Raw genomic sequence first — 12,600 nt, 5'->3', positions numbered from 1 at the left:
CGGGAGTGCGGGGAAGTGCCCGCGGGAGTGGGCATCCCGCGGGTGGGCGCCCACGCGGGCTCGCCCGCACCGCCCGGCCTCTTCCGTCCCCCCCGGGCGCCGCGGCGAGCACCCGGGGGACAGGGACCTGCCCCGGCAGGGTGCCACGGGGGCTTTTGGTGCCAGGAAAGGGTTTTAGGGAGCAACATGTCACTGGCGAAGGGGGGTGGGGGTGGGGGGGCGGCCCTTAGGGCGGCCGGGGCGTCGCGTTAGAGCGGGTTAATGCTTTGAGAAACAGCGGCCGAGTTTTCGGAATAATGGAATGCCTTTTGCTTTGGTTTGTTCTTTTAAAACCGCGTTCATGAACCGAAGACATGAAGTTAGACGGGGTGGGGGTGGGGGATCCGTTGCCACCTGGGAAAAGGGAGACGCCTCCGGCCGTCCCCTCGGGGCCGCGGACACGCGGGGCCGCCGCTCGCAGGGGGAGCTGGGCACCGGGCCCTGGTTTAACACCACCCGTGACGAAAGGGAGCCCCGAGGTGTCTCCGGGGTGTGTCTCCGCCCTTGCGCTCGGATCGGGCCCCGGCGCGGTGCGCGCTCGGCGAGGGAATCGCCGTCGGGAGCAGAAAAGGTGCCGCGGCTCCGCTGGGGCTGGAAGCGCTTCTCCATCCTTGGCGTTTTCCCTCGCTCAGTGTTTCTGTCGCGGGTCTCAGCCCGGGTCGCGACGTGGACGGGGACATCCCGCCGTGGGTCCCCGGGGCTGAGCCGCGGGAGCTGCGGGGGGGTGCGGGAGCCGGGCGGGGGAGGCTCGGGCAGGGCCGAGCCATCCGTTTGTCCTTCTCTTGTCTGTCTGTCCCGACCGAGATCGGGGAGCACGGAAGTAGCGTTAGCTCTTCAAGGCGGCTTCGTGTTATGGCTGTGCTTTCGCGCGGGGACGGGAACACGCGTGGGACAGAGCCGCCGCGACGGGTGGGCGACAGGCGGCGGCCTGGGGGTGCGGGGCCTTGGGGGAAGCTCCGGTAAACCCCATTTTCACGAGGGGCGATGCCGGGGCAAGCCGGGAGCTACCCGCGCTTAAAGGCTTGCACGGCCCGATGCGATGGCACGGGTGGGGGCTCTGCCCGAAGCACGGCTCGGGTTTGCGTCCCAGCCGGTGTAAGGTGGTCCCGGAAAGCCGGGCTCGTTAAATCCAGGCGCTGCCCCAGCGGTGGCGGGGGATTTGGCGGCTCCCTGCAGGTGCGGAGCGCGGATGCATCGCCTGCGGCCGCCGCGCCGGGGATGTGGATTTCCACGGTGGCGGGACAGGTGACAACAGCGCTGTCACCCCGGCTCGGCTGTGGAAATGCCCTTGCTCTCCCTTCCACCCACCCACCCGGGGAGGGGGGGAGCTCACGGCTTCGCGGCGCCCAGCTAAATCCCACCGGCGGGGGCGGGAAGCCGCGGGCTACAGGAATCGCCCTCCCCAGCAGCTGTGCCTGACGCCCAGAGCCCGTTTCCCCAGCGGGGAAGACCCGCGTGGGGACGCCCACTCCATCCCTCGGCTCTCCCCGGGCAGCCTCTTCTCCTCGACAGGAGAAAAAACAGCCAAAGCACTTTACACCGTTCGGCAAAAGCTTCGAGCCCCTTCCGTGCCACCGTGCTTTCCCCCATTTGTTTGCCTGTTGGCTATTTCATGCCGAACTAGCACGTATGACCTTTCCAGCACAACTCCGTCTTGTTTTCGACTCTTTTTATCAGCCGATTCAACTTGAAAATGGTTATCATTTAGCAGAAAAACAAACAGAAAAGCACATTTCTGTAAGCAAAACGTTAATGATTGGAAGAATTGCACCAATTTCAGCCTGACAGTGTGTGATTAAACCTCCGGGTCAGGTACTTATATTTTTAGTCGTTAAGTTCGTCGGCCTTTGATATGCAGAACTGTTTCTAGCCTAATAGGGTATCGACCCGGCCGCCTGTGTACTTTGACTCCTCACCCAGCGTGGCTCCCCGGCGCGCGGGGGCCGCAGTGGCCCGGATCGGGCCCAGCCGCCCGCCCCATGGGATGCCGATGGGGCCGGGGGGCAGCCGCGGGTGGGGGCCCCGTCCCAAAAGCAGCGGCCAGGGTCACGCCTGGAAGCCGTCGGGCACCCCTCGGTTCGCGGAGGCCGCCCACCACGCGTGGGGCCGGGCGAGTCCACCCCCGCGGCCGGGACACGCGTGGGTCAGCCTGCCCACGCTCGCCGAGGGAGCCTCCGGTGCTTCCGCGGGGGGCGGGGGCGGGGGGGGAGGAAAGTGGTTGCGCGATGTTTGCAACCCTGGACGCTTTAATCCTTCACACTGAAATGGGCAGAGCCTCTTTTATTGCACAATAATAGGAAATAATAACTTAGGGATCCTGATTGTTTGCTTTCACTGAGAAGGACCTTCCTCTGGTCACACCGGATAAATGGAGGGTTTAGTGGACAGCCATAAATGATATTAGGTCCTGAAGAAATCTGCTATTAGAGGGAAAAAAAAGTAGACAGACAAAAAAAAAAAAATCTGTACATAGGTATTATTGTCTTTCAGCTGTGTATACATAGAGGTATATATATAAAAGGTTAAATTTTAAAGACATTATTTTAGCACATGAAAAAGTTCCAAGAGAGACAGTGCAGGTCTGAGCATGCGGATCTGACTCAGATCAACTTCCCATTAATGTTTAATGGTGGTTCGACTGAGCAAGGACAGAAAGATTTTGTCCAGGTCTGTAGGTGACAACTGCTTACCAAAGAGCCTTTGCTGACTGCGGGGTCTCTGTCTTATTCTGAATCATGGACTTTGTTGGCTTCAGGCCTCACGAGCATGGGACATCTGTCTTCTTCCTATTTATTCAAAAGAGGAAATCAATGTGTATTTCTAAAATATTTCAGGTGGTACATGCCAAGGCCAAAAAATCTTGACACAATTGTGAAAAAGCCGTATTGTAATAACTGGTTCCATTTCATGACTCCATTGTTTGAGGGCTATTGACAAATGACTACTAAAACCAGGGAATCTCAAGCAAGTTCAGACTGCGTTATTTTGGTCATTTGGAGTTATACTGGCAAATTATTATTTGGTGGACTTATTCAACTGAGTGACTTGTGAATTTTCCCCTGAATGTCAGATACCCACCCATGTCACAAAGACATAATCTATAATGGGACCAATAGAGATGTAGATTTTTTTTCTACCAGACTGATACTCATCCATGTCATTAAGCCTTAATAATAAATAAAGCTAATAGTATTTCCCCCCCCCCCCCTTCTTTTTCCATGCAAAAGGGGCCTGACATTAAGTGGTCAGAGAAGCTGGGCTCGTGCTTGTTCTTCAATTGTGGTAGTGGCTTTTCTCCTTTTTTATATTTCTTTTTTCTTTCCTGAAAATATTGTTTAAGGGGTCAAAGATGCTAGTACAATTCTGGGAAACAGTTATTCTAACTTGTTCACTCTCCAGTCAGTTTGGTAGAAGCAAAACAGTGTAAGGAAATATGTTAATGACTAAGGATTTATCTGCTGACTTTGTAGATGACAATTATTACAATGGGTATGTGTGCATGCACACAGGCTAGACATTTTCAAGTAGCTGTTTAAAGGAGTAGATTAGATCGAGGGTTTTGTCTGAGTGCGTTTCAGTAAAATGAAGTCAAAGTCAAAACCAACCGCTGTCTGGTGGCCTGTAGGAAATGAGTCGGTGCTCACAGTCGACTGGAAACGCCAATGCTAAAGACACATTGAACTTTGCATTTGTTGGCACAATTTGGCAAACAAATTGGGTTAAAAGATTGAATGGGCGTGGAAAAAAAGAGCTACCATCTCATCAGCCTTAGGGAAAGGGCCATTTTCAGGAGACCTAATTCAATCAAGCTTATTGAAGGACTAAAAATCCCATCTGACAAACAAAAGACCTCAATACCTTTGACATGATTTTAGCAGGCTGAGTTACAGTCAGCCAGGAACTCAGACTACGACCTGTAAAACTGAGCAGAAGATGACTTTAGTAGACTTTTAGTAGGTTTTGCTTTTGAAAAAAGAGGGCATGACTGAACTAAATCTACTGAAAAAGGATCTTTTTCTCTTGTTGTCTAGACAAGGCCTCCAGGGTTTCCCCGCATGTCAATCTATGCCATTGCTTTGAAGACCTTTGTGGAGAAAGTTCTTATTGATTGCTTCCTATGCTATAATTTTTCTTGGCTGTTGCAGTGGGACTTCCCATGGGCATGGCATGTCATATTAGAAAGTATTCTGTCATTGTCTAGACTGGTATAAAAGTTGTATTTTTAGAATGACTTAGCAAACACTTTTAAACACCTTTTAGCATTTGACTTGTCCTATCTATGCAAGGTTTCAAAACGTGTTAGTCAAGCTACATTAGCTAATATCTTTAAAAACACAACTTTTATCCTGGTCTAGACATACTGAAAGCGAGTACTTGTCCTGGGATACACCCACATGAGGGTACAGCTGTTTTAAAATGAGTCAGGACTGTCCGCCACCATGCAATTGTATCTCAATGACTTACTGCAGCTATTAGGATAAAGATCACAGGTTAAAAGGGGAAGAAGTAACTTTGCTTTATACACATCAGTTCTTCCACTTCCTTCTCTATATAAGAAGGAACCCTCTTACCCAGCCAAAAACCTCCTCATCTAGCACACAGAGTCAATCAGAGAGCAGTTCAGACCTGTTGCAGACCTAAGGTATAGAAAGACTCAGTTCTGCAAAAGGCTGGGCTAGTGGCCGTGGTTACTCTCCAGGGACTTGTCCTCCCAGTCATCACCAGACCCCTTTGGTTTTGCCAGGGGAGCCCTTTCCAAACCTACCTTGAATGAAAATAGCCCAAGTTAGTGTAAGCAGTTTCAAGGATGGTAACACTTTAAAGGTCTGCACTAACTTGGTTCATTTTGACAGATGGGTGTTGGAGCTCTGCTGGAGGAAGTTTCACTAATTGAGTTTAGTTGGTTGGTTCTGGGCTCCTTGGCGAGTAAGACACCGGATTGAATTTCGCTCTGAGCATGTCAGTGCCAGTTAGATGTGGGCAGGAACTGTGAATGAGTTGCTCTGGTGGTTGAAAACAAACACAGAACTGCATAGTTCAGGGTGGGAACAGCTGAGGAGGAGCTGTGCTGCGAGTAGAAGAGGCTTCAGGGGCTCAGAGGCAAAGACAGCAGGATGGATGGTGGCCCTGCAGCCCTGTGGCGTTCTGGTGCAGGCAGTGGAGCAAACCAGGAATTTCTTCTGAAGTTTGTCAAATGACAAAGAAATTTCCCAAATATTTGTTTTGGGTAAAGTGCAGAGACTGCTGTGGCAGCAGGGACCGGACTGTAGGGCTCCACCCTGGTAAGATTTTGGGATAACCTAGCAGCCAGCTCACCCTGCCAGGAGATGGATGGGGTCTGCCCTGCCGAGCTAAGCCATTTCTCTGGCTTTGGCCCTGGAGGCTGACACAGGCAGCATTGGCTCAGTCACCGATATTGTGCCTCGTACAATAGTGTATCTTTGGTGCAATAACAGCCTCCCCTCCCTAAGCATCTTACCCTGAGTGAAGCAGTCTAATTTTATTCAGCGTAGCAGCAGCGATAGCGGCAGCAGCAGGGATGGCTGCTCTCGGCAGGCTCTAGCACCTGGATCTCACCTCTGCGAGCAGGCAGGAGGCGTACAGCGCTTCCCCAAAATCACACCCCTTTACAGTAACTCTTTTTGGGAAGCTGAGGCTTGAACCCAAACAGATCACTAGTCACTTTTGAAAATCTCAGTCAGAACTGCATGTAGGTAGTCTTCATGTTGTTCATGGTTTCCCATACCGTGGTTCGAGGAGACAATGCTGACACTGCAATAGCTGAATAAAAGACACCCATTTTCTACCAGTGCTACTCTCATAATGAATATTGTTCATGCTTGGCACTGGTTTGCTCCACTAGCTACCTCTCCCCTCCCCAAACCTTTGCGAGGGTCTGGGCGGTCAGGGCGTATGCACAGGAAGTGCAGGTGGTGAATATTAGTATATATTAGAATATATTTTATGCCTTAATTAAAAAAAAAATTTACACTGGAAAGTCACTAATTTACCTGTTAACTTCTCCACATTGCGCTGCAGTTTTTCTCCCTTTTTAACCGTTGCCTGATATTTTTGCTGTAACAAAATATATGCTACCTGCAGATGGAAACAAACATTTTTTGCTAGAGAATTATGCCTGTGGGTGACATGACAGCAGAACTCCTCTGGATGTACGGTGCGGTGCTTGATTTCAGAATCTTTTGCAAGACAGCTGAAGTTCCCTATGCTTCAAGTAATAAATATCTTAAACTCACAGTTGTGGTTGCGGAGGGCAGTTTATACTGATTCATTATCAACCACTCCAAAATGAGATTGCTGTGTTGTAATATAGACTTTGGAAGGCGTTTCCTGACAAAAGTATTTTATGTTCTTGTGCTTTTTTTTTTTTAAATATGATATTTTAGCCTCATGACTGTCTCCTGAGCTATCAATGGCATGATTCATTAACACGACCTGTACAATCTTATTTCCTATGTATATAATCAATACCTCTAGCACTGCCAACTGAAGCACACATGATTATATTTTAAAATACGGCGTATTAAGTTATTTGTTGGTTGCACCAGAACAAATGTAGGATAAATAATGCCATTAAACAACAAATGAATTAAGGCCTTATTTTCCTTAGTTGCTTACGGAATCTGCATTACTACATACTTTCCATTATTTGCAAATTACACCAGACTGATTGAATAAATGCTTTAAAATGGGTCCTGAACACTGGTTTAGAAGCACAGAGGAAGTGGTTTCTTAGACAACTGCTACCCGCGTATTGATTTGATAACAGGGAGGTGGAGGGGCGAAGATGATTATGTTGATGTACGGAGCTGTTGATTGTTTAATTGAAGGTAAAATTTTTAGCTTCACTAGTCAATTACCTGATCTCATTAAGTTCTTAAAAATCACTAAAATACCATTCTGGCTGAAGCAGATGCACTTTGCTACTATAAAGCATTAGGAAAATCATTTGCTAATGGTGATTTACAAGTGTAAACATGTGATATTTTTAGTATCCAAATAAGCTTTCTCCATGTGAGAGATCTTGGATGACTACCATGCACCATGTATGTAAGGGCAGAGAAGGATATGAAATGTGTTTTTATGTTTGTTTAAATGAACTGTAAACTTCTAAGTATTTTAAGGCTTTGTCTAAATATTCAAACCTTATCAACAGAGTAGAGGGTGGAAGAAGAAAATCAGAATTTCTTGACAGTAAAGTTGTTCCAAATATAAATAATATAAGAAGTTGTTCAGTGCCTGGCACAAACCAGAGGTTTGTTTTAAGGATCAATGTAAGCAAGTCAGCTCTTGACATCCCTATGGGGGAAGAAGCCCAGTGCTGTGAAGATGCCAGAGACACCAACATGGCAGGACAAGGTAATGGTGCTCTGGAGACTCCGGAGCAGCAAGGATGACTCGTTCTGTGCCTGACCCCGATACTTTGACAGTTGATGACAGAGTGCTTTGCATAGCACCTCCCAGATTCTATATGCCACAGTGCGCACGGTACTGACATAGGCACTGCTAGTAATGTGTGGCATTTTATGTATTTCCGAACATCACATGAACAAGTTCTTCCAGGTTAACGCATTTTCATTTTGCACGATGACTGTCCCAGAAAAGGTAGGTGATTACTCAACGGTTATACAGTAATGTGAGAAGCCCTTTCCAAAACCTCTGTGGCAAGAGTTCTGCTTCCTTGTGTACTTTTGTTTGTTTGTTTTGTTTTTAGATCAGTTCATAGAAAGACAGCTGGTTTCCCTGCAGAAGGAGTCTGGGATTAATTTCTTCATTCTTGCAAGCAATGTGACTTCAGTCACAAGAACCTGATGAACTCTCATAAGGAGCTAGACACGTCTTCCTCTCAGTGCAAAGATGTAACAAGAGGTTATGAATCAAGTTCCAGAATGAGAGCGAAAGGAACAATTGCCCTTTTTTTTTTTTTGTGTATTCCTTTTCCTTTCTTCGCGGACAGCAGGGCTTCCCAGGTTCCGGGGTTATTCCCACTGATGGCTGTTTCTGGTCCTGTGCCAATCCGTGTACCGCTTACACTCTCTTTGGAGTCAAAGACGACTGTCAAAATATAAAGAAGGAACAAAATCACACAGCACTGATGAAGAAAGGTGCCAGTTCCCCAACCTCAGAGCACACGCCTCCAAACCTCTCAGGAGATATAATTATTAACTTCCAATAGTTACCTATTGTAACTTTAACTTCCCATACATCAGTAGCTCCCAACCTACCTGTATGCCTGTTACTTAGGTTTTTAGGTACCTGAATCGAAGTGCAAGGCAAATGAAACTGTTAGTGTTGCATTTTGAAGTTATGTAAATTGGCAACCGGATTCTCCACAAGGCATTGATATAAACTACTAGATCAACCCCAAATTCTAGGGCATTCACAGGGAGCCTTAATGTTATGGTAGGTGCCAGAGGGTATTCTATGTTGCAACACAAACAGTGGTGTGAAAAAGACAAACCCCACTTTTCAGTCAGACAACATAAATTTAGGCCTTTCAGACTGCAAAACTACTCAGGGTGTGGGTGGGTTTTTTCCCCCCCATTTTTTTTTAGACTGGCTATTGCCTTTTTTAGGTTGTCTCAGTCCTGCACTGCTCTGTATTGGCTGTGGAACTGGGCAGAAAGAATAGGAGCTGTGTAGAGCTACTCTGTGACTCACGTGTGCTGTCAAGGCAGACAAATCTGTTATGCCAGTGTTATTGTGATCAACCTGTCTGTCCAAAATGGTACTGAAACCTTTCTCAGGTTTAAATAGCACAAACCCATTTTCGGAATGGGTAGAGCCAGTGTAACTTGGTTTACCGTTGCAGTTTCTGGAATGGTAGCAAATTCAGCTGTGATTTGTTTACAGGAACAATTAAACCATTTTAAATGCTGATTCAAAGGAATTTCTTGGTGATAGCTGCTATCAACAGTGGGTTGACTTCCTACGTGGTAAGCAGGCTAGGAGAGCCGACCTGGTGGAAATGAGAGCCTGGGAGCTCTCCTCTGAGCAGAGCCCCGTACGATAGGAAGTCCTGCAGAGAGAAGCTCTGGGAATAGCCAGCTCAGGAAAGTGCCCAGGGCCAAGTATTTGCAGAACTGTTCTGAACTATGATTCTGCTTAAGGTCTTTGCGGTTTTGAGATAAGAAACTGAGGAAACTGAATAAAAGCAACTACCCACCAAAAGTGAGTTGTATAAGAATATCACTTCTGTGTGCAATCTCCTCCCCCTTACAGACCTGTGCACTGGAGGAGGCTGCCTCGCTGCTCTTGGTAGACAACTTTTGAAGTTTTTTACTGGCATTGAAGTTCATGCAGCTTCTTAAATTCCAGTTGTCTCCTAACCTGCACCCTGAAGGACACATGCTGATACATGGCTATATATTTACAAGAATCCATCCCAGAACAGAATTGTGGAGAAGAATCAGGGTGTAATTTTCTTGAATATAATAAGTATTTAATTCTGCAGTCCATCTTTTAAAGCTCTCCTTAGTTGCTTTTTTATTTTTCCCCTCCCTTCCCTCCGTGCCCCTCCTCCCCCTTGTCTTCTGTGTTTATTTTCAGTGATTTTTCACTTTATTTTCAGAGTATGAAGAAGTATTTCTCTGCTAGCATGAGCTATACCCAATCCTTGCACTCAATATTGATTTATGTGGCAGACTTAGCTAGGAGTGTCAGCCTAGAAAGACATTTTTCCTAATCAATAACTCAACACACTTCCTAAAATGAAGGTGGTAGGTGATTACTTACTTTGTGTCTTTCATTCTTTTTTCATTTGAGCTGAGCTCATGCTGTATTAATACAGCACTGGGTTGCATTTAAGCTTTCTAAAACATATTCTTTAGAAAAGGAGCAATTACAGTGCAGTGTATTTTGAAACTACTAGAGTCTGAAGTCATAGATAAAACACACTTCTGCCTTCCAAGAATCGTCTAAAGCATAATGCTGGGCATATAATGCCTAACGAATGAAGATAGTTCAGTGATTCACGAGGATTTGTCTCATTCTATTTCTAGATACGAGTAGGTTATTAAGTAGCCTATAAATATATATACATTTAAAAGCAGAATTTCCTCATGCCCATTAAGATCAGTAATATCTGATACAAAAACACTGAAGTGTTTTGTTTTATCTCAGCAGTAATCTTTTCTCTAGCTAGGTACATCTTATTCCCAAGATAATAAACTTTCTGACAAACCTTTTCATATGATCACTCATAAATATTAAGGCTTTTAATAGTCATATCATTCAATGCTTATATTGCCTGGCCAGCATTTACTGTGAATCTATTAATGTCCTGCTTTTAATTCCTAATGATACTAAAATTAAATTAGCTATGTGCTCTCTTACAACGTCTGTCTCCAGATCTAGAAGACTGTTTATACAAGCAATCAGGGAAGTTAGCTGTTCACTGGCAGGGCAAGTGTCTGCAAATAGTCTCTGCAATAACATATTAGCCACTGCAAATGGAGGAATATGAATTAAGCATATAGATTTTGCACTTGTTTCCCTTCTGCCTCCCCCCTTTCCTTGGCATGTTTGCTAATACATTTGTAATGTTAGAAATGGCTCCGAATGTTGAGCATTAATTAGGTGTGGGAACTGGAGCATAAAATAACATCTACATTTTATCCTTTTTAATCAAGAGGAAATGCTCTAATGTTGGATTTAGATTTAATGCAAAACTAAATATTTGACTCACTATATATTATGTCAGTAGATTAGCTGGTATTTATCACAGTTTTCAAAACTAGGGCTTTAATGCCTCATTTGACATGATTTTGTCAGTCCCTGGCAGAAAGCTGATAAACCGTCCATTACAGCTGCCTCTTGTAGCACTGTGCTGCTACGGAGAGGGGTCAGCTGTCGTTTCCTTAAAACCTTTGGTTTTGGTCATTTTATAATAGGTTGATCTTAAAATTCATTTGGGTGTATTATGGTAGATAAATTCCAGACTATAAACCTGGTTCTGATGGTACAAAAATAGCTTTAATTGACTGAGTGGCCAAAAGCTATCTAACTACTGCACTCTTTCTGTCTAGGTAGCTGAAGCTGGAGTTAAAAGTACTGCTGGACTGCCATTTCTTCCCTTCTTTCCAGTTTCTTCTCCTTTGGGATTTTTTTTTCCTTTGCTTGGGCTTTGCTTTCCTTTTTTTTTTTTTTTTTTTTTTGTTGTGAACAGGTAGCATGAAAAAAGGTTTTCAACACAAAAAGGCAAAGCTGAAATGGACCAAATTATATGGCCTCTGCTGACCAGGTAAGATAGTTCCAGAGGATCCTCTAGCTCTAAAACCCTCTCCAGGCATGTGCCATTACCCAGGCAGGGCTGTGGGAACAGGTTACCCTGCACCCCAGCTCTTACAGACAATGAGTATATGCCAGTGCCAAGTGCCCTGGACTCAGAAGATCTGCATAAGGAATGTCATTAGTCCTACTGACTTCTATTGTATTACCTGCCATTTCCACTGGGAAGAGCTGATATACTCACAGGCTCAACTATGTATGTGTTTGAGGTGATGGAAGCCCGGGTACGAAATGGTTGCAACCATTCCTCTGGAACAGGGCAGATTCTTAAGCTATACAAATGCTGCGCTATACTCCTCCTGTAAAGTCCAAATTACATCAAGTCTTGTTATAAATGAAGCAAAACTATTTACTTTTAATTTCTGATTCACCTCCTTCTTTCTTCTTGTTTTTAGAAGCAGATACTGTATCATGGACCCACTGATGGGGCTGCAGCACTGCTGGGATAGCTGTGACAGCCTGGGGAGTTAAAAAAGAGCTGGGCTTTTCTGTTTCTCCTGTGCTACCTTTCACTTCATCAGGCTCTGCTTACAGAATGAGAGCTTTACTAGTTTTGTCAAAATTGATAAAATAGTAATAAAAAGACAAATGCAATCCCAGCAAGAAGTGCCACTCTGACGTGCAGTGTCTGGTCCCTCACCCATACTGGCAGGTGAATGGCTTCCTGCAGGACTGGCTGAAGCTCTGTTGGATAGTTAGTGAGTTAGTTGCACAACAGACTCCATGTTCAGTGTAGTAACTCCGTTACAAATATGATATGTGTGTCTCTCTAGGAAGTATTGCACATTTTAACAATTCTCTAAATGAAACAAATTGCAGAATTTCAAGTCAAACCTGAACTTTGCCCTGTCTCCAGAAGTACCAGGACGATCAAGACACTGACTTGAAAAGAGCACAACTCATCCTGCCCATTCTTCCTCTTTTTTTTTTTCAGTTGATCCCATTGAAGCCAATATCAGCATCTGCATGAGTAAAACAAGCATTTACCTTTGGTGACTGGCTTTTGGTAGGGAAAGTATGTGGAGAATCAGCTGCTCAGGAGGTTGAAAACAAGGCATTTTATTTTACAGGCATAAATGAATTTTTCCCCCACTAAAATAGAAGGAAAAATTATTCTGGCACTGACAGCTTATATTCTATGGAAATGTCCAAAAAACCTAAGGACACAATCTGTTTTAAGAACTTCAGTTGCCACTTATCTCTGTTCCTGGCCAGTCCTGTCCTTGCTGACAGTGTTCAGCCATCACCAGCCCG

At 45.5% G+C, this 12,600-nt stretch overlaps 1 long non-coding RNA gene across 1 annotated transcript; it reads left to right on the top strand.

Annotated features, from left to right (window-relative positions):
- The first annotated feature begins 416 nt into the window (after positions 1-416).
- LOC135315479 (uncharacterized) lies at positions 417-12,339 on the top strand. The gene is made up of 2 exons (XR_010374969.1): positions 417-11,299; positions 11,742-12,339. It is a non-coding gene; the product is annotated as an uncharacterized LOC135315479 (long non-coding RNA).
- The last annotated feature ends 261 nt before the right edge of the window (positions 12,340-12,600 follow it).

Source organism: Phalacrocorax carbo, chromosome 12 (genome assembly GCF_963921805.1).
Source record: "Phalacrocorax carbo chromosome 12, bPhaCar2.1, whole genome shotgun sequence".
NCBI lineage: Eukaryota > Metazoa > Chordata > Aves > Suliformes > Phalacrocoracidae > Phalacrocorax > Phalacrocorax carbo.
Note: the sequence above shows the minus strand (reverse complement) of the source record. Positions and strands in the feature narration are given on the sequence as shown.